Here is a 24,699-nt window from a genome sequence, read left to right as displayed (position 1 = left end):
TAGAGGAGTACATAGATAGAACAAAATACAGCTGGCCAGATTCATAGTTTTGAAAGATATGAGATGAAACCCCCCTGGGCTTGTGCAGAAGAGGAAAAGCTGTTTGTATCTCAGACCCAGTGGCAGGATAAAACGACTAAGAAGGCAGTTGAAATCTGTGAGGGGGCACAATTTTGGGGAAGTTATTGCATTGGAATTATATTGAATTCTGCTATACTACAATAACCACAATTCAATTGGAGAGACTATAGGACCATTGAGAGCTTTTGAAGTGACAGATTGGCACAAAATATGTAGCCCATATCCGCTGTGCTGGGCTATGGGCTAGGCTACATGAGGTGTGATCCGAATATTAGTAAAACATATAGGACTATGGGCTACTAACCTTATTAAAACATATAGGACTATGGACTACTAACCTTATTAAACATATAGGACTATGGGCTACTAACCTTATTAAAACATATAGGACTATGGGCTACTAACCTTATTAAAACATATAGGACTATGGACTAGGCTACATGAGGTGTGATACTAACCTTATTAAAACATATAGGACTATGGGCTACTAACCTTATTAAAACATATTGGACTATGGACTAAAGGACTATGTGCTACTAACCTTATTAAAACATATAGGACTATGGGCTAGGCTACATGAGGTGTGATACTAACCTTATTAAAACATATAGGACTATGGACTACTAACCTTATTAAACATATAGGACTATGGGCTACTAACCTTATTAAACATATAGGACTATGGGCTACTAACCTTATTAAAACATATAGGACTATGGACTACTAACCTTGTTAAACATATAGGACTATGGGCTACTAACCTTATTAAAACATATAGGACTATGGACTACTAACCTTATTAAACATATAGGACTTTGGACTACTAACCTTATTAAACATATAGGACTATGGGCTAGGCTACATGAGGTATCCTATTATGATTAGAAAAAGTTGAGAGAAAAAGGCAATGTTTCTTATTTCACAAGTGATCGGCTAATATTGTCACCCATCAGCAGTGGTGGAAAAAGTCATTATGGCCAAACAGTTATATTTTTGTTTCATCAGAGCAGAGGACATTTCTCCAAAAAGAACGATCTTTGTCCAGTTGCAAACCGTAGTCTGGATTTTTTTATGGCGGTTTTGGAGAAGTGGCTTCCTCCTTCCTGAGCAGCCTTTCAGGTTATATCGATGTAGGACTCGTTTTACTGTGGATATATTTTTTACATTTTACTCATTTAGCAGACGCACTTATCCAGAGCGACTTACAGTAGCGAATGCATACATTTCATACCTTTTTTCCGTACTGGTCTCCCGTGGGAATCGAACCCACAACCCTGGCGTTGTAAACACCATGCTCTACCAACTGAGCCACACGGGATATAGATACTTTTATACCTGTTTCCTCCAGCAACTTCACAAGGCCCTTTGCTGTTGTTCTGGGATTGATTTGCACTTTTCGCACCAAAATACGTTCATCTCTAGGAGACTGAACGTGTCTCCTTCCTGAGTGGTATGACGGCTGCGTGGTCCCATGGTGTTTATACATGCGTACTCTTGTTCGTACAGATCAGGCCTTCAGGCGTTTGGAAATTGCTCCCAAGGATGAACCAAATTTCTGGAGGTCTACACTTTTTTTTCCTGAGGTCTTGGCTGATTTCTTTTGACTTTCCCATGATGTCAAGCAAAGAGGCAGTGAGTTTGAAGGTAGGCCTTGAAATACATCCACAGGTACACCTCCAATTAACTCAAATGATGTCAATTAGCCTATCAGAAGCTTCTATAGCCATGACATTTTCTGGAATTTTCCAAGCTGTTTAAAGGCACAGTCAACTAAGTGTATGTAAACTTCTGATCCACTGGAATTGTGATACGATGAATTAAAAGTGAAATAATACATCTATAAAACTCCTAAACGACTTGCCAAAACTATAGTTTGTTAACAAGAAAATTGTGGAGTGTTTGAAAAATGAGTTTTAATGACTCCAACCTAAGTGTATGTAAACTTCTGACTTCAACTGTACCTGCTGGAGCGTGTGCAATGGGTGGGTGTTGCTAGGGTGACTAGTGAGCTGAGATAAGACGGGGCTTTATCTAGCAATGACTTATAGATGACCTGGAGCCAGTGCGTTTGGCGATTAATATGTAGCGAGGGCCATCCAATGAGAGCATATAGGTCACAGTAGTGGGTAGTATATGGGGCTTTGGTGACAAAATGGAATGTGATTGACTACATCTCTTGGACTGGGATATGTTCCGGGTTGCCTCTGAGAATAACATTGACATACACACTGGCACAGTGATTGAGTTCATCAGGAAATGTATAGCGGATGTTGTTCCCACTGTGACTATTAAAACATACCCAATCAAAAAATCATGGATAGTTGGCAGCATTCGCGCAAAACCGAAATTGCGAAACTCCGTATTTAACCACGGCAAGGTGACTGGGAATATGGTTGAATACAAGCAGTGCAGTTACGTCCTCCATAAGGCAATCAAACAGAAAAAATGGCAGTAGAGAGACAAAGTGGAGTCGCAATTCAACGGCTCGGACACTAGGTTTATGTGGCAGGGACTCCAGACAATCACAGATTACAAAGGGAAAGCCAGCCACCGACGTCTTGCTCCCGGACAAGCTAAACACCTTCTTTGAGGATAACACAGTGCCACCTATGCGGCCCGCTCCCTACGACTATGGGCTCTCGTTCTCCATGGCCAACGTCTGACATTTAAGCGTGTTCACCCTCGCAAGGCTGCCGGCCCAGACGGCATCTCTAGCCACGTCCTCAGAGCATGCGCAGACCAGCTGGTTGGAGTGTTTACAGACATATTCAATCAAGATGCCCACCATTGTTCCTGTACCCAAGAAAGCAAAGGTAACTGAACTAAATGACTATCGCCACGTAGCACTCACTTCTGTCATCATGAAGTGCTTTGAGAGGCTAGTCAAGGATCATATCACCTCCACCCTACCTGACATCCTAGACCAACTTCAATTTGCATACCGCCACAATACATCCACAGACGATGCAATCGCCATCGTACTTCACACTTCCCTATCACATCTGGACAAGAGGAATACCTATGTAAGATTGCTGTTCATTGACTACAGCTCAGCCTTCAGCACCATAGTACCCTCTAAGCCTCTTCAACCTCATGAGGCTGAAGAAATTTGGCTTGGCCCCTAAGACCCTCAGAAACTGTGACAGATGTACCTTTGAGAGAATCCTTTCAGGCTGTATCACCTCCTGGTGCGGCAAGGCTCTCCAGAGGGTGGTGTGGTCTGCCCAAATCATCATCGGGGGCACACTGCCTGCCTTCCTGGACACTTAAAGCACCCGATGTCACAGGAAGGCCAAAAAGATCATCAAGGACATCAACCACCCGAGCCACGACCTGTTCACCCCGATATCGTCCAGAAGGTGAGGTCAGTACAGGTGCATCAAAGCTGGGACCGATAGACTGAAAAACAGCTTCTATTTCAAGGCCATCCAATTGTTAGATAGCCATCACTTGCCGGCCTCCAACCAGTACCCGGCCGTGAACCTTAAAGGCTGCTGCCCCCTAGCCCTAACAGGTTAAAGGCTGCTGCCCTATGTACGTAGACATGGAATCACTAGTTACTTTAATAATGTTTACATACTGTTTTACTCATTTCGTACTGTATTCTACTGTATTTTAGTTAATTCCACTCCGACATTGCTCATCCTAATATTGATATATTTCTTAATTCCGTTGTTTTACTTTGAGATTTTTGTCTAGTCTTGTGAATTGGACTGCACTGTTTGAGATAGGAACACAAACATTTCCATGCACCCATGTTACGGGAATTAAGTTATCAATGTTCTTAAACCGGACTTCAATTTAACTACTCAGTTTGTGTAAGGTTCCGGTTGAAAGAAACAGACTGAGACCCAGCTAACAATGGTCAGAACGTTTATTTACAAGAGCTCAGAATATCATACAATGTACACAGCCTTTTATACCTAACATTTGGTCATACCATATGTCATACCCCTTACAAATGTCCCTCCTCCTCTTCTTTAACACTGTCAATGCTTATTTACAAGTCTTCTCCATCACATACATTGCTTGTCATATCCTGCCCCATGTTACATAATCTACTGCGAGCTGAAAGGTTTCTCCCCTCTCTGGGTGGGGAGACCTTCTTCCTGTTATCAGTTTCACAGTGGTCACAAGTTGTCTGCTGTCTGTTAACAGTTCCCCTTTTCCTTGAATGTCTCACTTATATTGCTAAATAGTAAAGTCTTAGCTTGTCCTATGCACACACAGTTATAGAATTAGTATTATAATCACTCAGTTATACATTTTCAGGGTGGAATCATTTAGTCAAAACCTTAAACATATAAATTATTTTATCAACCCACAATAACATCGGCTAAATATGTGACCTATGAAATTTGATTTGACATCAGAGCAGCTGTAACGTCAGAGCAGCTGGAACGTCAGAGCAGCTGGAACGTCAGAGCAGCTGGAACGTCAGAGCAGCTGGAACGTCATGTCCTTTATAGATGCAGCTGCAGTAGTAGGGAATTGGTCCCTTTCATAATATCTGCATCCTAAATGGCTCCCTTCGGAAAGTATTTAGAGCCCTTGACTTTTTCCACGTTTTGTTACGTTAAAGCCTTATTCTAAAATGTATTAAATTCAATGTTTTCCTCATCAACCTACACAATACCTCATAATGACAAAGCGAAAAGAGGATTTTAGACATTTTTGCAAATGTCTTCAATTCAAAATACATTATTTAGATAATTGTTCTGACCCTTTGCTATGAGACTTCAAATTGAGCTCAGGTGCATACTGTTTCCATTGATTTTCCTTGAGATGTTTCTAACACTTGATTGGAGTTCACCTGTGGTAAAATCAATTGATTTGACACGATTTGGAAAGGCACACACCTGTCTATATAAGGTCCCACAGTTGACAGTGCATGCCAGAACAAAAATCAAGCCATGAGGTTGAAGGAATTGACCGTAGAGCTCTGAGACAGGATTGTGTCAAGGCACAGATCTGGGGAAGAATACCAAAAAATGTCTGCAGCATTGAAGGTCCCCAAGAGCACAATGGCATCCATCATTCTAAAATGGAAGAAGTTTGGAACCCCTAAGACTCTGCCTAGAGCTGGCCGCCCAGCCAAACTGAGCAATCGGGGGAGAAGGGCCTTGGTCAGGGAGGTGACGAAGAACCAGATGGTCACTCTGACAGCACTCCAGAGTTCCTCTGTAGAGATGGGAGAACCTTCCTGAAGGACAACCATCTCTGCTGCACTTCACCAATCAGGCCTTTATGGTAGAGTTGCCAGACGGAAGCCATTCCTCAGTGAAAGGCACATGACAGCCCGATTGGAGTTCGCCAAAAAGTAGTAGCTAAAGACTCTCAGACAATGAGAAACAAGATTCTCTTGTCTGATGAAACCAAGATTGAACTCTTTTCCCTGAATGCCCAGCATCACGTCTGGTGGAAACCTGGCAGGATTCCTATGGTGAAGCATGGTCTTGGCAGAATCATGCTGTGGAGATGTTTTTCAGCGGCAGGGACTGGGAGACTAGTCAAGATCGAGGCAAAGATGAACAGAGCAAAGTGCAGAGATATCCTTGATAAAAACCTGCTCCAGAGCGCTCTGGACCTCAGACTGGGGGGAAGGTTCACCTTCCAACAGGACAACGACCCTAATCACACAGCCAAAATAACGCAGGAGTGGCTTCGGGACAAGTCTCTGAATGTCCTTGAGTGGCCTAGCTAGATCCCACACATCTCTGGAGAGACCTGAAAATAGCTGTACGGTGACGCTCCCCTTTCAACCTGACAGAGCTTGAGAGGTTCTGCAGAGAAGAATGGGAGAAACTCCACAAAAATTGTTTTAATTTTTTTTTTATTTCACCTTTATTTAACCTGTTAGGGCTAGAGGGCAGTATTTACACCGCCGGATAAAAAACGTACCCGATTTAATCTGGTTACCACTCCTACCCAGTAACTAGAATATGCATATACTTATTACATATGGATAGAAAACACCCTAAAGTTTCTAAAACTGTTTGAATGGTGTCTGTGAGTATAACAGAACTCATTTGGCAGGCAAAAACCTGAGAAGGTTTCATGCAGGAAGTGGCCTGTCTGACAAGGTGTTGTTGTTCTTGCTTCTGTTTATTGAAGAGTCAGGATCTTAGCTGTAACGTGACATTTCCTAGGGCTCCAATAGGCTCTCAGAGCCCGGGAAAAACCTGAACGATGACGAGGCAGCCTCAGGCTGAAACACATAATCGCCTTTGCCAAGTGGCCCATCAGAGGACAATGGAATTAGGCGCGTGCCTGATTCGACCCAGTGATACATTTTCCTTCGGCTGTTTATCTAATTGCAGATTCCCGGTCGGAATATTATCGCTTTTTTACAAGAAAAATGGCATAAAAATTGATTTTAAACAGCGGTTGACATGCTTCGAAGTACGGTAATGAAATATTTAGAAATCTTTTGTCACGAAATGCGCCGTGCGCACGACCGTTATTTACCATTGGGATAGTGTCTGGGACGCACGAACAAAACGTCGCTGTTGGAACATAACTATGGATTATTTTGGACCAAACCTACATTTGTTATTGAAGTAGAAGTCCTGGGAGTGCATTCTGACGAAGAACAGGAAAGGTAAGACCATTTTTCTTATAGTAAATCTGATATTGGTGAGTGCTAAACCTGCTGGGTGTCTAAATAGCTAGCCCTGTGATGCCGGGCTATGTACTTAGAATATTGCAAAATGTGCTTTCACCGAAAAGCTATTTTAAAATCGGACATATCGAGTGCATAGAGGAGTAATGTATCTATAATTCTTAAAATAATTGTTATGCTTTTTGTGAACGTTTATCGTGAGTAATTTAGTAAATTGTTAGTAAATTCGCCGGAAGTTTGCGGGGGTATGCTAGTTCTGAACGTCACATGCTAATGTAAAAAGCTGTTTTTTTGATATAAATATGAACTTGATTGAACAAAACATGCATGTATTGTATAACATAATGTCCTAGGTGTGTCATCTGATGAAGCTGTCTTCTGGGTTTTTGTGACATTATATGCTAGCTTGAAAAATGGGTGTCTGATTATTTCTGGCTTGGTACTCTGCTGACATAATCTAATGTTTTGCTTTCGTTGTAAAGCCTTTTTGAAATCGGACAGTGTGGTTAGATTAACGAGAGTCTTGTCTTTAAATGGCTGTAAAATAGTCACATGTTTGAGAAATTGAAGTAATAGGATTTTTAAGGTTTTGAAAATCGCGCCACAGGATAGCAGTGGCTGTTACGTAGGTGGGACGAATTCGTCCCGCCTAGCCTAGAGAGGTTAGAACTACTTGCACCTCAGATTGCAGCCCAAATAAATGCTTCACAGAGTTCAAGTAAAAGACACATGTTAACATCAACTGTTCATAGGCTCATCTTCTTTTATTGAAGAAAACAAAAACAAAAACACTTATACTAAACAAACAGCGAAAAACAGTCCTGTAAGGTTCACTGACAATACATGGAAACAACTACCCACAAAACCCATGGAAAAACACCCCTACTAAATAGGACCTTCAATTAGAGGCAACGAGGAACAGCTGTCTCCAATTGAAGGTCATCCCAAGAAACTTAAACATAGAAATAGACACACTATAACAAACATAGAAATATACTAACATAGAACATGAACCAAAAACCCCAAAACACATAAAACAAACACCCCCTGCCACACCCTGACCAAACTACAATAACAAATAACCCCCTTTACTGGTCAGGACGTGACAGTACCCCCCCAAAGGTGCAGACCCCGTATGCACCTCAAACAAAACACAAAATTAACCCCAAATAAAGTGAGGGAAGGGAGGGTGGCCACCGTCACCGATGGTTCCTGTGCTACATCCCCCCACGGAGGTGGCTCTGGCTCCGGGCTTAATCCCCACTCTAACCTGTTCACCTGCTGAAGGATATTTTGTAAATTACATCGCCGAAGTCGCGGATCGGTAGGATGGTCAGTTTTACGACAGTATGTTTGGCAGCATGAGTGAAGGATGCTTTGTTGTGAAATAGGAAGCCAATTCTAGATTTAACTTTGGATTGGATATGTTTGATGTGAGTCTGGAAAGAAAGTTTACAGTCTTACCAGACACCTAGGTATTTGTAGTTGTCCACATATTCTAAGTCAGAACCGTCCAGAATAGTGATGCTGGACGGGCGGGCAGGTGCAGGCAGCGATCGGTTGAAGAGCATGCATTTAGTTTTACTTGTATTTAAGAGCAGTTGGAGGCCACGGAAGGAGAGTTGTATGGCATTGAAGCTCGTCTGGAGGGTTGTTAACACAGTGTCAAAAGAAGGGCCAGAAGTATACAGAATGGTATCGTCTGCGTAGAGGTGGATCAGAGAATCACCAGCAGCGAGAGCAACATCATTGATGTATACAGAGAAAAGAGTCGGCCCGAGAATTGAACCCTGTGGCACCCCCATAGAGACTGCCAGAGGTCAACAGGCCCTCGGATTTGACACACTGAACTCTATCAGAGAAGTAGTTGGTGAACCAGGCGATGCAATCGTTTGAGAAACCAAGGCTATTGAGGAAGTGGTGATTGACAGAGTCGAAAGCTTTGGCCAGGTCAATGAATACGGCAGCACAGTATTGTTTCTTATCAATGGCGGTTACGATATCGTTTAGGACCTTGAGCGTGGCTGAGGTGCACCCATGACCAGCTCTGAAACCAGATTGCATAGCGGAGAAGATGCGGTGGGATTCGAAATGGTCGGTAATCTGTTTGTTGACTTGGCTTTCGAAGACCTTAGAAAGGCAGGGTAGGATGGATATAGGTCTGTAGCAATTTGGGTCAAGTGTCCCCTCCTTTGAAGAGGGGGATGACAGCAGCTGCTTTCCAATCTATGGGAATCTCAGACGATACGAAAGAGAGGTTGAACAGGCTAGTAATAGGGGTTGCAATAATTTCGGGCAGATAATTTAAGAAAGAAAGGGTCCAGATTGTCTAGCCTGGCTGTTTTGTAGGGGTCCAGATTTTGCAGCTCTTTCAGAACATCAGCTGAATGGATTTGGGAGAAGGAGAAATAGGGAAGGCTTGGGCGAGTAGCTGTGGGGGGTGCAGTGCTGTTGACTGCAGTAGGGGTAGCCAGGCGGAGAGCATGGCCAGCCGTAGAAAAATGCTTATTGAAATTCTCAATTATAGTGGGTTTATGGGTGGTGACACCTTCTATTAGCTCTACTAGTATTGTTCCAACCAAATAGCACCCTATTCCATTCATAGAGCACTACTGTTGAACAGGGCCCATAGGGAATCGGGTGCCATTGAACAGGGCCCATAGGGAATCGGGTGCCATTGAACAGGGCCCATAGGGAATCGGGTGCCATTGAACAGGGCCCATAGGGAATCGGGTGCCATTGAACAGGGCCCATAGGGAAACGGGTGCCATTGAACCGGGCCCATAGGGAATCGGGTGCCATTGAACCTGGCCCATAGGGAAACGGGTGCCATTGAACCTGGCCCATAGGGAATCGGGTGCCATTGAACAGGGCCCATAGGGAATCGGGTGCCATTGAACAGGGCCCATAGGGAATCGGGTGCCATTGAACAGGGCCCATAGGGAATCGGGTGCCATTGAACCTGGCCCATAGGGAATCGGGTGCCATTGAACAGGGCCCATAGGGAATCGGGTGCCATTGAACAGGGCCCATAGGGAAACGGGTGCCATTGAACCTGGCCCATAGGGAAACGGGTGCCATTGAACCTGGCCCATAGGGAATCGGGTGCCATTGAACAGGGCCCATAGGGAATCGGGTGCCATTGAACAGGGCCCATAGGGAATCGGGTGCCATTGAACAGGGCCCATAGGGAATCGGGTGCCATTGAACCTGGCCCATAGGGAAACGGGTGCCATTGAACCTGGCCCATAGGGAATCGGGTGCCATTGAACAGGGCCCATAGGGAATCGGGTGCCATTGAACCTGGCCCATAGGGAATCGGGTGCCATTGAACAGGGCCCATAGGGAAACGGGTGCCATTGAACAGGGCCCATAGGGAATCGGGTGCCATTGAACCTGGCCCATAGGGAAACGGGTGCCATTGAACCTGGCCCATAGGGAATCGGGTGCCATTGAACAGGGCCCATAGGGAATCGGGTGCCATTGAACCTGGCCCATAGGGAAACGGGTGCCATTGAACCTGGCCCATAGGGAAACGGGTGCCATTGAACAGGGCCCATAGGGAATCGGGTGCCATTGAACAGGGCCCATAGGGAATCGGGTGCCATTGAACCTGGCCCATAGGGAATCGGGTGCCATTGAACAGGGCCCATAGGGAAACGGGTGCCATTGAACAGGGCCCATAGGGAATCGGGTGCCATTGAACCTGGCCCATAGGGAAACGGGTGCCATTGAACCTGGCCCATAGGGAATCGGGTGCCATTGAACAGGGCCCATAGGGAATCGGGTGCCATTGAACCTGGCCCATAGGGAAACGGGTGCCATTGAACCTGGCCCATAGGGAAACGGGTGCCATTGAACCTGGCCCATAGGGAATCGGGTGCCATTGAACAGGGCCCATAGGGAATCGGGTGCCATTGAACAGGGCCCATAGGGAATCGGGTGCCATTGAACAGGGCCCATAGGGAAACGGGTGCCATTGAACAGGGCCCATAGTGAAACGGGTGCCATTGAACAGGGCCCATAGGGAAACGGGTGCCATTGAACAGGGCCCATAGGGAATCGGGTGCCATTGAACAGGGCCCATAGGGAATCGGGTGCCATTGAACAGGGCCCATAGGGAAACGGGTGCCATTTGGGATGCAATGTTTATTTCCTCTGACAGTTGTACTGCTGTATTGTATTGTTCCAATCAAAACTGAATCACAAAATACTGAACTGAAGCACCTAATGGCACCTAATGGCAATGGCAACTGAAGCACTTAACATACTGAACTGAAGCAGCATGAAACTCTTATATGCAGCTGACGTCATCCCTATTCCCTTTATAGCGCAGTACTTTACAGGGCTCTGGTAAAAAGCAGTGCACTATATAGGGAATACAGTTCCATTTTAGACTCAGACGCAACATACTGAACTGAATCATTTTCCTTCAGTAGGAAAGTCTGTTACAGCTGAAGTATGGTTCAAACACAACTGGCTCCCAGAACTCCTCTCCCTGCCAGACCTCCTCTCCCTGCCATCCACTTAACTGTGGTCAGCTGGGGGAGAATCAGAGGAAGCTATTACGTTTTAACGTGGGACCGATTAAGAGTGAGGACTTGTTAGCATTTCCAGCTAGCTTCTGCTCTGCTCCACACATGGTGTATGATATGTCAGATGTGGTAACAATGTAGCTACACCACATAAATCACTTGTTAAATATTTGATTTCCATTGGATCTGACACTGACTCATTCAAAAGGGATGAAACTCTCTCTACCCACAACCTGCCCCTCCCTCCCTCCAACCCCGACCTGCCCTCCCATCCAACCCCAACCTGCCCCTCCCTCCAACCCCAACCCCAACCTGCCCCTCCCTCCAACCCCAACCTGCCCCTCCCTCCAACCCCGACCTGCCCTCCCATCCAACCCCAACCTGCCCCTCCCTCCAACCCCGACCTGCCCTCCCATCCAACCCCAACCTGCCCCTCCCTCCAACCCCAACCCCAACCTGCCCCTCCCTCCAACCCCAACCTGCCCCTCCCTCCAACCCCGACCTGCCCTCCCATCCAACCCCAACCTGACCCTCCCTCCCATCCAACCCCAACCTGCCCCTCCCTCCAACCCCAACCTGCCCCTCCCTCCAACCCCAACCTGCCCCTCCCTCCCTCCCTCCAACCCCAACCTGCCCCTCCATCCAACCCCAACCTGCCCCACCATCCAACCCCAACCTGCCCCTCTAACCAACACCAACCTGCCCCTCCCTCCAACCCTAACCTGCCCCTCCCTCCAACCCCAACCTGCCCCTCCATCCAACCCCAACCTGCCCCTCCCTCCAACCCCAACCTGACCCTCCCTCCAACCCCAACCTGCCCCTCCATCCAACCCCAATCTGCCCCTCCCTCCCATCCAACCCCAACCTGCCCCTCCCTCCCATCCAACCCCAACCTGCCCCTCCATCCAACCCCAACCTGCCCCTCCCTCCAACCCCAACCTGCCCCTCCCTCCAACCCCAACCTGCCCCACCATCCAACCCCAACCTGCCCCTCCATCCAACCCCAACCTGACCCTCCCTCCAACCCCAACCTGCCCCTCCATCCAACCCCAACCTGCCCCTCCCTCCAACCCCAACCTGACCCTCCCTCCAACCCCAACCTGACCCTCCCTCCCTCCCCCAACCTGCCCCTCCCATCCAACCCCGACCTGCCCCTCCCTCCAACCCCAACCTGACCCTCCCTCCAACCCCAACCTGACCCTCCCTCCCTCCCCCAACCTGCCCCTCCCATCCAACCCCGACATGCCCCTCCCTCCAACCCCAACCTGCCCCACCCTCCTACCCCAACCTGCCCCTCCCTCCCATCCAACCCCAACCTGCCCCACCATCCAACCCCAACCTGCCCCACCATCCAACCCCAACCTGCCCCTCCTCCTCCAACCCCAACCTGCCCCTCCCTCCCTCCAACCCCAACCTGCCCCACCATCCAACCCCAACCTGCCCCTCCCATCCAACCCCAACCTGCCCCACCATCCAACCCCAACCTGCCCCTCCTTCCAACCCCAACCTGCCCCACCATCCAACCCCAACCTGCCCCACCATCCAACCCAAACCTGACCCTCCCTCCAACCCAAACCTGCCCCTCCCTCCAACCCCAACCTGCCCCTCCCTCCAACCCCAACCTGCCCCTCCCTCCATCCAACCCCAACCTGCCCAGCTATAAACAAAGTCTCCCACCCCTTAGCCTCAACCCCACCATTACTTCAGCATTTCCAGAGGGCTGAAACCCCCAAACTCCTCAGCACCTCCACCCTTTCTCCACAACCAGAACCTGGCCCAACCACTCTCTGACCCTCAACTCCCAACCCTCTCTTCACTTATGATAGTATAATAATATATGCCATTTTTCAAAAGCGACAGTCATGCAGACCCATGATCCTGGTTTTGCAAGCACCATGCTCCATGAATTGAGCCACTTCCTTTACCATAACCTAACCCTCCCTCCGCTCTGGTCCATCCACAACCTCAGAGAAGACCACAGCACCAGGAGAGACATCACTTACATCCATGGCCAGAGGTGACCAAGGCATCACTTACATCCATGGCCAGAGGTGACCAAGGCATCACTTACATCCATGGCCAGAGGTGACCAAGGCATCACTTACATCCATGGATGGAAACCACTCCCACAATCTTTCTCTTTAACAGGGGAATCAGTGTAACCTAAATATTGACATTCATTAGCCAACTGCATGTAAAGGAAACCAGGACTAGATTCATTGTAGGCAGCATCCAAAATGGCACCATATTCCCTCTATATATATATATATATATGGTACTACTTTTGACTTGGGCCCATATGTCTCTGGTTAGAAGTAGTGCACTTCGTAGGGAACGTGGTAACATTTGGGATGCAAACTTAGTGGGCTAAGAAACAGTCGACCACAAGGCCTGTCAGATCCTACCGGCTCTAATAAACAGTCGACCACAAGGCCTGTCAGATCCTAACGGCTCTAATAAACAGTCGACCACAAGGCCTGTCAGATCCTACCGGCTCTAATAAACAGTCGACCACAAGGCCTGTCAGATCCTACCGGCTCTAATAAACAGTCGACCACAAGGCCTGTCAGATCCTACCGGCTCTAATAAACAGTCGACCACAAGGCCTGTCAGATCCTACCGGCTCTAATAAACAGTCGACCACAAGGCCTGTCAGATCCTACCGGCTCTAATAAACAGTCGACCACAAGGCCTGTCAGATCCTACCGGCTCTAATAAACAGTCGACCACAAGGCCTGTCAGATCCTACCAGCTCTAATAAACAGTCGACCACAAGGCCTGTCAGATCCTACCAGCTTTCGCAGTCTCATGTCAGAATTAGACATTCATCCATTTTTCTAAAAGTCAAATTTCAAAGTGTTTAAGGTTAAGTTCAGGCATTTACTTAAGGTCAGGGATTAACTGTAAATGGATAAGGTTTAAGGTTTAGGATGGGCTTATTAAAACAAAAACAACTTTCTGTCACTGGATTTGAACTTGCAACCTTTAAAATCAGAGACAGATGCTTACACCCATCAACCACCCCAATGCCCTACAAAACTTCTTCAGAGTAACAGTGCTCACTGTTACCCCTAGTGGCCAGTATTGCACAATATCTCCCAACATTCTCAGACATGGATGTATGTCAAATACTTGCTTGTATCACAGCTGGTTGGTCAGATCTGAACTACGACCTGCAGGAGGACCACGGACCCCCTCAGACGGTCAGATCTGAACTACGACCTGCAGGAGGACCACGGACCCCCTCAGATGGTCAGATCTGAACTACGACCTGCAGGAGGACCACGGACCCCCTCAGACGGTCAGATCTGAACTACGACCTGCAGGAGGACCGCAGACCCCCTCAGATGGTCAGATCTGAACTACGACCTGCAGGAGGACTGCAGGCTTCTCAGACTCTGCTCTGTTGAGGTTAGACCATGTTTCATCTCCTATTGAGGCCTAAATATCATCAGACAGGAGCCTCGCTTTAAAGCATTCCACTAGCAGCAGGGCTTACCACCAGCATTCCCCCAGCAGCAGGGCCTACCACCAGGAATGTGTGAAGAGAGAAGTTGTGGTGGACTCTGGGGTTTTCATTGAGTTTCTAAGGGTTTTTCTTCTTGAAATATTTGATCTCTATCTTTCGGTGTCTCTCGTTGTTTCTCATTTGTTTCGTGACTCTGTGAGATGAGATGTTTGTGCAGATGAGAGAGAAATTGAATTGTGGTATTTCTGAGAAATAGTTGTCCCAGTTCTGACACAGACATTGTTTAAACTGGGAGAGAATTAAGACAAAATATGGCATTAAGAGTGTGGCGTCTATACAGAGTGGGTGAAAAAACGCTTTGGTGTTGAAATTTCACTTCATTATGTTATAAAATACATCTGTTGACAGAGCGGTGCAGTTCTCATAACAACTGTTGAGGATTTTACATTTAGTGGTCGTCGTTGTCAAAGTTATTCATGCCGGTTTCAAAAAGCAAAATTAGTGTGACACGAGCTAAATTAAATCTAAAAGGCTTTGAAAATAAAAGCTTGGTATACGCTCAGTGCTCTGTTGACATATCACAGATATACGCTTGTTTTTGTAAGAAATCTTAGAAAAACAACAGGAATTTCAATTTAATATGAAAAGCGTATAGTAAAATATGAAAATACTACAGGTCATGTCTCAAAATGGATATCTTACCTCTACATTGTTTTATGTCCTGCGGATTGGAGAAGATGAGTTCAATGTGAAAATGACCTTGTCAAGGTATCCAGTAGCCTTAATTCTTGCACAATCCAGCCTCGTTGACATGTCATTTTCCCGATTTTTTGCCACTTTTCCTCTGGCCTCCATTGATTTAGTCCCCCTAATTCAGGCCTCCATTGATTTAGTCCCCCTATTTCAGGCCTCCATTGATTTAGTCCCCCTAATTCAGGCCTCCATTGATTTAGTCCCCCTAATTCAGGCCTCCATTGATTTAGTCCCCCTAATTCAGGCCTCCATTGATTTAGTCCCCCTAATTCAGGCCTCCATTGATTTAGTCCCCCTAATTCAGGCCTCCATTGATTTAGTCCCCCTAATTCAGGCCTCCATTGATTTAGTCACCCTAATTCTGGCCTCCATTGATTTAGTCACCCTAATTCTGGCCATCCCACAGGTGTAAAAACTCACATAACTTTTGACCGGATTATAATAGAAACATGGGCTGTGTTCCGATACCCATAATAACATACTGTATACAACATACTTAATGAGTATATACTACATACTATTAGTTCATTTTAATATACTGTAAACGAACGGCATCCTTTCAGCTGAGCATACTAGCGCTATGCCTGTCTACCGGAAGTTGATTCTGTTACTACAGTATGCAACCTCTTGCTATCTTGTTAGCATAACAAATTACTAGCTAGACATTTTTGTGTTCGTAAATTCAATCTGATGTGCCAGAGTGCGCTCTAGGTGTCTTAAATTCAGAGCGTTTCCCCTCTCAGAGCGTTTCCCCTCTCGGAGCGTTTCCCCTCTCGGAGCGTTCTTGGAGCGTTTCCCCTCTGGGAGCGTTTCCCCTCTGGGAGCGTTTCCCCTCTGGGAGCGTTTCCCCTCTCGGAGCGTTTCCCCTCTGGGAGCGTTTCCCCTCTCGGAGCGTTTCCCCTCCCGGAGCGTTTCCCCCTCGGAGCGTTTCCCCTCTCGGAGCGTTTCCCGTCTCGGAGCGTTTCCCCTCTCGGAGCGTTTCCCCTCTCGGAGCGTTTCCCCTCTCGGAGCGTTTCCCCTCTCAGAGCGTTCTCGGAGCGTTTCCCCTCTCGGAGCGTTTCCCCTCTCGGAGCGTTTCCCCTTCCGGAGCGTTCTCGAAGCGTTTCCCCTCTCGGAGCGTTTCCCCTCTCGGAGCGTTTCCCCTCTCGGAGCGTTTCCCCTCTCGGAGCGTTTTCCCTCTCGGAGCGTTTTCCCTCCCGGAGCGTTTCCCCTCCCGGAGCGTTTCCCCTCCCGGAGCGTTTCCCCTCTCGGAGCGTTTCCCCTCTGGGAGCGTTTCCCCTCTGGGAGCGTTTCCCCTCTGGGAGCGTTTCCCCTCTGGGAGCGTTTCCCCTCTGGGAGCGTTTCCCCTCTCGGAGCGTTTCCCCTTCCGGAGCGTTTCCCCTCTGGGAGCGTTTCCCCTCTGGGAGCGTTTCCCTTCTCGGAGCGTTTCCCCTCTCGGAGCGTTTCCCCTCTCGGAGCGTTTCCCTTCTCGGAGCGTTTCCCCTTTCGGAGCGTTTCCCCTCTCGGAGCGTTTCCCCTCTCGGAGCGCACACTAGCCGAGGAGTAGGCTTGATCCAAGTGTTGTGACCATCACAACGGCACAGTAGTCAAGCACACAAGCTAACCGGCTAGCTACTTCCAGACACAAATGAGAAAACAGCTCACTGTGACCATGTTACTCACCCTGGAAGAGCCTGTTTTCATGTTATCCAGACCGTTGGTGACTGTAAATGTGCTGCTGGCAACAATTGAATTACGCTTTTTTTCCCGCCGTTTACCGACACCGGCCATATTCAACAGGTGTTGAGCTCCTAAATTCATCAGTTATTCTGAGCTCTGGCACTCAGACTACAGCGCTCTGAAATCGGAGTAGATACCCAGAGCGAATTTACCTCCATTGAGAACACACAACGACTATAGCACTTAGCTAAGAATGACGTGAATTATCAAGTCAATAAACATTGGTTAGTTAAATAGCATATAGTTAATATACTGGCAAGTTCAATGTATTAGTAGCCAACAGATCGGTAGTATCTAGTCCTGTAATGAATAGCGTAGCCAACACATTGTGACCATAACATGTAACGTAAATAATTTGAAAAATCAATACTTTATTACATTGCTCAACATTTTCTTAACATTTGTCATAATTAGTTAAAGCAATTAATTTGTATCCTTTCTCGTCAGACTTTGGCTGCATATTTTCTGCCATTTTCTTCAGATCTGAAAACGTTGTGAAGCCAGGCCCATTTCCTGAAGAATTGCATTATGGGCCCTAAAAGTACGGAAATAGCGTCCACTGCTTGTATCCTTGGTATTTTGGTGAATGTAGTACGACATCTGGGAACTTTTGTCATACTAACTCTATCCATACTATGAACTAAACTACATACAGAATTTACATCACAAATAGTATGGTTAGTATGAGGATTGGAACACAGCTATGAAGTTTGGACCATTGGTTTTCATAGGGGATTATCTACACAAGTAACATTATTTTACCCATTGGTCAAAATGTGTTTTGATTGGACACCCTGCTTAGAGTTTTAGACAAATACATTGATTAATACAACAACAGTGATCCTTTGACTTCTTAGATAATTAAAGTGTCCAAAGAATGTCACACAAGGGTTGCATCCCAAACTGCACACCACTTCCCTATTTAGTGCACTATTTATGACCAGGGCCCAAAGAGTTCTGCATTATGTAGGGAACAGGGTGAAATCTAGAACGCACATAAGGTTTTGAATAGCCCCGGCCTGATCGTGTCCCACAGCGCTGTGTGGTCTAATCAGTAGTGCTATTGGTTATTCTACAGCCCTGTGGTTTAATCAGTAGGGCTATTGGTTATTCAACAGCCCTGTGGGTCTAATCAGTAGTGCTATTGGTTATTCAACAGCCCTGTGGGTCTAATCAGTAGGGCTATTGGTTATTCAACAGCCCTGTGGGTCTAATCAGTAGTGCTATTGGTTATTCTACAGCCCTGTGGGTCTAATCAGTAGGGCTATTGGTTATTCTACAGCCCTGTGGGTCTAATCAGTAGTGCTATTGGTTATTCTACAGCCCTGTGGGGTCTAATCAGTAGGGCTATTGGTTATTCTACAGCGCTGTGTGGTCTAATCAGTAGTGCTATTGGTTATTCAACAGCCCTGTGGGTCTAATCAGTAGTGCTATTGGTTATTCTACAGCCCTGTGGTTTAATCAGTAGGGCTATTGGTTATTCTACAGCGCTGTGTGGTCTAATCAGTAGGGCTATTGGTTATTCAACAGCCCTGTGGGTCTAATCAGTAGGGCTATTGGTTATTCTACAGCCCTGTGGGTCTAATCAGTAGGGCTATTGGTTATTCTACAGCCCTGTGGGTCTAATCAGTAGTGCTATTGGTTATTCTACAGCCCTGTGGGGTCTAATCAGTAGGGCTATTGGTTATTCTACAGCGCTGTGTGGTCTAATCAGTAGGGCTATTGGTTATTCAACAGCCCTGTGGGTCTAATCAGTAGGGCTATTGGTTATTCAACAGCCCTGTGGGTCTAATCAGTAGTGCTATTGGTTATTCTACAGCCCTGTGGGGTCTAATCAGTAGTGCTATTGGTTATTCTACAGCGCTGTGTGGTCTAATCAGTAGGGCTATTGGTTATTCAACAGCCCTGTGGGTCTAATCAGTAGTGCTATTGGTTATTCTACAGCCCTGTGGGTCTAATCAGTAGTGCTATTGGTTATTCTACAGCCCTGTGGGTCTAATCAGTAGGGCTATTGGTTATTCAACAGCCCTGTGGGTCTAATCAGTAGGGCTATTGGTTATTCAACAGCCCTGTGGGTCTAATCAGTAGTGCTATTGGTTATTCTACAGCCCTGTGGTTTAATCAGTAGGGCTATTGGTTATTCTACAGCGCTGTGTGGTGTAATCAGTAGGGCTATTGGTTATTCTACAGCCCTGTGGGTCTAATCAGTAGGGCTATTGGTTATTCTACAGCCCTGTGGGTCTAATCAGTAGTGCTATTGGTTATTCTACAGCCCTGTGGGGTCTAATCAGTAGGGCTATTGGTTATTCTACAGCCCTGTGGGTCTAATCAGTAGGGCTATTGGTTATTCAACAGCCCTGTGGGTCTAATCAGTAGGGCTATTGGTTATTCAACAGCCCTGTGGGTCTAATCAGTAGTGCTATTGGTTATTCTACAGCCCTGTGGTTTAATCAGTAGGGCTATTGGTTATTCTACAGCGCTGTGTGGTCTAATCAGTAGGGCTATTGGTTATTCAACAGCCCTGTGGGTCTAATCAGTAGTGCTATTGGTTATTCTACAGCCCTGTGGGTCTAATCAGTAGTGCTATTGGTTATTCTACAGCCCTGTGGGTCTAATCAGTAGGGCTATTGGTTATTCAACAGCCCTGTGGGTCTAATCAGTAGGGCTATTGGTTATTCAACAGCCCTGTGGGTCTAATCAGTAGTGCTATTGGTTATTCTACAGCCCTGTGGGTCTAATCAGTAGTGCTATTGGTTATTCTACAGCCCTGTGGGTCTAATCAGTAGGGCTATTGGTTATTCAACAGCCCTGTGGGTCTAATCAGTAGGGCTATTGGTTATTCAACAGCCCTGTGGGTCTAATCAGTAGTGCTATTGGTTATTCTACAGCCCTGTGGTTTAATCAGTAGGGCTATTGGTTATTCTACAGCGCTGTGTGGTCTAATCAGTAGGGCTATTGGTTATTCTACAGCCCTGTGGGTCTAATCAGTAGGGCTATTGGTTATTCAACAGCCCTGTGGGTCTAATCAGTAGTGCTATTGGTTATTCTACAGCCCTGTGGGGTCTAATCAGTAGGGCTATTGGTTATTCTACAGCCCTGTGTGTCTAATCAGTAGGGCTATTGGTTATTCTACAGCCCTGTGGGTCTAATCAGTAGGGCTATTGGTTATTCTACAGCCCTGTGGCGCTAATCAGTAGGGCTATTGGTTACTCTACAGCCCTGTGGGTCTAATCAGTAGGGCTATTGGTTATTCTACAGCCCTGTGGGTCTAATCAGTAGGGCTATTGGTTATTCTACAGCCCTGTGGTTTAATCAGTAGGGCTATTGGTTATTCTACAGCCCTGTGGGTCTAATCAGTAGGGCTATTGGTTATTCTACAGCCCTGTGGGGCTAATCAGTAGGGCTATTGGTTATTCTACAGCCCTGTGGGGTCTAATCAGTAGGGCTATTGGTTATTCTACAGCCCTGTGGGTCTAATCAGTAGGGCTATTGGTTATTCTACAGACTAGCTAAACTCTACTTTTTTCCATCAATACCTTATAGTGTGTGTTTGAACTATACAGTTTAGAAACATGTGTTGTAAAGGCATTAAACATTACACATTTCCTGTTGATTTGGTAAATGTTTTTTTCTGCAATTTTGCACAAACTGTATAAATGTCTGAGTATGTAGTTAATTGTTTTTCCATTCCTAATTAGAATTTAAATTGAAAGGGGATTAAGAAATGAGTTTAAAATGATTGCTGCTGCTGAACAGAGAGAGAAGTGGACTAATCTCATTCTACAGAGAAACTTCAGACACTCCAGTGTTAAGTAATAACATGGATATAATCTTCAATAGAAAATATAGCTGTGTTGATTGAAGTGTCTCTTCGGTAGTGTTTTAAAGGATACTCCGACATCTGATTGTTCATTTTAAAGTCTGAGGGAGAGATCAGTCCAATGAAGAGGGTCAGTCCATCAAAAAGCCACAAGGACAAATTCAAAGCAACGGTCACCAAACTCATTACATTCTGCCCCTGAACAAGGCAGTTAACCCGCTGTTCCCAGGCCGTCATTGAAAATAAGAATTTGTTCTTAACTGACTTGCCTAGTTAAATAAAAGGTAAAATAAAAATTACATTCACACAGCAAAATGCACAGTCAAACTCATTACATTCACACAGCAAAATGCAGAGTCAAACTCATTACATTCACACAGCAAAATGCAGAGTCAAACTCATTACATCACACAGCAAAATGCAGAGTCAAACTCATTACATTCACACAGCAAAATGCAGAGTCAAACTCATTACATTCACACAGCAAAATGCACAGTCAAACTCATTAGCTCCACATTCATACAGCAAAGTGCAGTGCCGAACTGATTACATTCGTACAGCAAAAAAATTAGCCAAAATCAATAGCTCCACATTCCTACAGCACAATGCAGAGCCAAACTCATTAGCTCCTCATCCTCAAAGCAAAATGCAGAGCCAAACTCATTACATTCATGCAGCAAAATGCAGAGCCAAACTCATTATTCAAATAGCAAAATGCAGATCCAAACACATTACATTCCTACAGCAACATGCAGAGCCAAACTCATTACATTCAGACAGTAAAACACAGAGCGAATCTCATTAGATCCACATTTAAACAGCAAAACGCAGGGCCAAACTCATTACATTCACAGAGCAAAATGCAGAGCCAAACTCATTAGCTCCACATTCATGCAGCAAAATGCATAGCCAAACATATTACAGTTGAAGTCGGGAAGGTTACATAAACCTTAGCGAAATACATTTAAACTCAGGTTATCACAATTCCTCAATTTTGTGATGGCCACTCCAATACCTTTACTTTGTTGTCCTTAAGCCATTTGCCACAACTTTGGAAGTATGCCTGGGGTCATTGTCCATTTGGAAGACCAATTTGCGACCAAGCTTTAACTTCCTGACTGATGTCTTGAGATGTTGCTTCAATAGATCCACATCATTTTCCTTCGTCCTGAAGACATCTATTTTGTGAAGTACACCAGTCCCTCCTGCAGCAAAGCACCCCACAACATGATGCTGCCACCCCTGTGCTTCACGGTTGGGATGGTGTTCTTTGGCTTGCAAGCCTCCCCCTTTTTCTCCAAACATAACGATGGTCATTATGGCCAAACAGTTCTATTTTTGTTTCATCAGACCAGAGGACATTTCTCCTAAAAGTACGATCTTTGTACTTTGCAGTTGCAAACCGTAGTCTGGCTTTTTTATAGTGGTTTTGGAGCAGTGGCTTCTTCCTTGCTGAGCGGCATTTCAGGTTATGTTGATATAGGACTCGTTTTACTGTGGATATAGATACTTTTGTACCTGTTTCCTCCAGCATCTTCACAAGGTCCTTTTGCTGTTGTTCTGGGATTGATTTGGACTTTTCGCACCAAAGTACGTTCATCTCTAGGAGACAGAACGTGTCTCCTTCCTGAGCAGTATGACGGCTGCGTGGTCCCATGGTGTTTATACTTGCGTACTATTGTTTGTACAGATGAACGTGGTACCTTCAGGCATTTGGAAATTGCTCCTAAGAATGAACCAGACTTGTGGAGGTCTACAATTTTGTTTGAGGTCTTGGCTGATTTCTTTTGATTTTCCCATGATGTCAAGCAAAGAGGCAACGAGTTTGAAGGTAGGCCTTGAAATACATCCACAGGTACACCTCCAATTGACTCAAATGATGTCAATTAGCCTATCAGAAGCTTCTATAGCCATGACATCATTTTCTGAAATGTTCCAAGCTGTTCAAAGGCACAGTCAACTTAGTGTATGTAAACTTCTGACCCATTGGAATTGTGATAAAGTCAAATAATCTGTCTGTAAACAATTGTTGGAAAAATGACATGTGTCATGCACAAGGTAGATGTCCTAACTGACTTGCCAAAAATATAGTTTGTTGACAAGACATTTAAGGAGTGGTTGAAAAACGAGTTTTAATGACTCCTACCTAAGTGTAAGTAAACTTCCGACTTCAACTGTAATTCCACATTCACACAGCAAAATGCAGAGCCAAACTCATTACATTCACACAGCAAAATGCAGAGCCAAACTCATTACATTCACACAGCAATATGCAGAGCCAAACTCATTACATTCACACAGCAAAATGCAGAGCCAAACTCATTACATTCACACAGCAAAATGCAGAGCCAAACTCATTACATTCACACAGCAAAATGCAGAGCCAAACTCATTACATTCACACAGCAATATGCAGAGCCAAACTCATTACATTCACACAGCAAAATGCAGAGCCAAACTCATTACATTCACACAGCAAAATGCAGAGCCAAACTCATTACATTCACACAGCAAAATGCAGAGCCAAACTCATTACATTCACACAGCAAAATGCAGAGCCAAACTCATTACATTCACACAGCAATATGCAGAGCCAAACTCATTACATTCACACAGCAAAATGCAGAGCCAAACTCATTGTTGTTTCAGAGAATGTCAGTAGCGTTGTTTCAGAGTTTGACATTAGTATTGTTTCAGAGTTTGGCAGTAGAATTCTTCAGCGTATGCCAATGGGAGAGTATTGTCTCAGACTATTGTCTGACAATACTCTGAGGCAGCTGAGGCATTTGCTTGTTTTCCCCTTCACCCATGTATTAACCGGGCCAGTGTCATTATAATATTGAAACCTTTGTGTTGTTTCTCTCTTGAATGATCATTTTTGGTCTGCAGCATGTTGAGTAGAACATTGTTACTTTGAGTAGCGTTCAACAAACCTGCATGCATGTTATCACATTGAGCGCTCCTGTGTGTAGATAGCTCTTCAGATTTATCTAGTTTGGTGTTGACATCATCGTATTTTGTTTTGGCTGAATTGAGTTGTTCCTGTAGAGGATGATTATGTTGAAGAGTTTGGGCTTGTTCATCGTCATAGGTTTTTACAATTACATTAAAACCTGTTGGGGCTCGGGGGCGGTATTGAGACATTTTGAAAAAAATATGTGCCCATTTTTAACTGCCTCCACCGGATAAGACAGGACAAATACTCCAGATGTAACAGACTGACCCTAGCCTCCCGACACAATCAAAAGCCTTCTCTTTCCAGAGAGACCAGTCCAAAGTTCACATTAGAAACCATCGATAAGTCCAACGTATCGCTGATTAAGAACAAGCTGTCCGTGATTGAGCGTCCCCGTACACAATGTCTGGTCCTTGAGTACTATAGAGTCCCGATGGTACTTCAGTCTGTTATCGAGGACCTTGGAGAATATCTTGTAGTCTGCATAGAGCAATGCAATACACCTCCAGTTCTTGTTGGGGCTCGGGGGCAGTATTGAGACATTTTGAAAAGAATATGTGCCCATTTTTAACTGCCTCCTACACCAACTCAGAAGCTAGGATATGCATATTATTAACACATTCGGATAGAAAACACTCTGAATTTTCTAAAACAGTTTGAATGGTGTCTGTAAGTATAACAAAACTCATATTGCAGGCAAAAACCTGTGAAAAATAGATCCAAAAAAAATGTGAATTTTGTGAC

The 24,699-nt window shown here is 45.5% G+C and overlaps 1 non-coding gene across 1 annotated transcript; it reads right to left on the bottom strand.

Annotated features, from left to right (window-relative positions):
- Positions 1–1,316: 1,316 nt before the first annotated feature.
- On the bottom strand, positions 1,317–1,399 carry trnav-uac (transfer RNA valine (anticodon UAC)). The gene has a single exon. It is a non-coding gene; the product is annotated as a tRNA-Val (tRNA).
- Between the last annotated feature and the right edge of the window lie 23,300 nt (positions 1,400–24,699).

The sequence above is a fragment of the Salmo salar genome, chromosome ssa13, assembly GCF_905237065.1.
Source record: "Salmo salar chromosome ssa13, Ssal_v3.1, whole genome shotgun sequence".
Classification (NCBI taxonomy): Eukaryota; Metazoa; Chordata; class Actinopteri; order Salmoniformes; family Salmonidae; genus Salmo; species Salmo salar.
The sequence above is the reverse complement of the archived record's forward strand: the minus strand, read 5'-3'. Positions and strand labels throughout refer to the sequence as shown.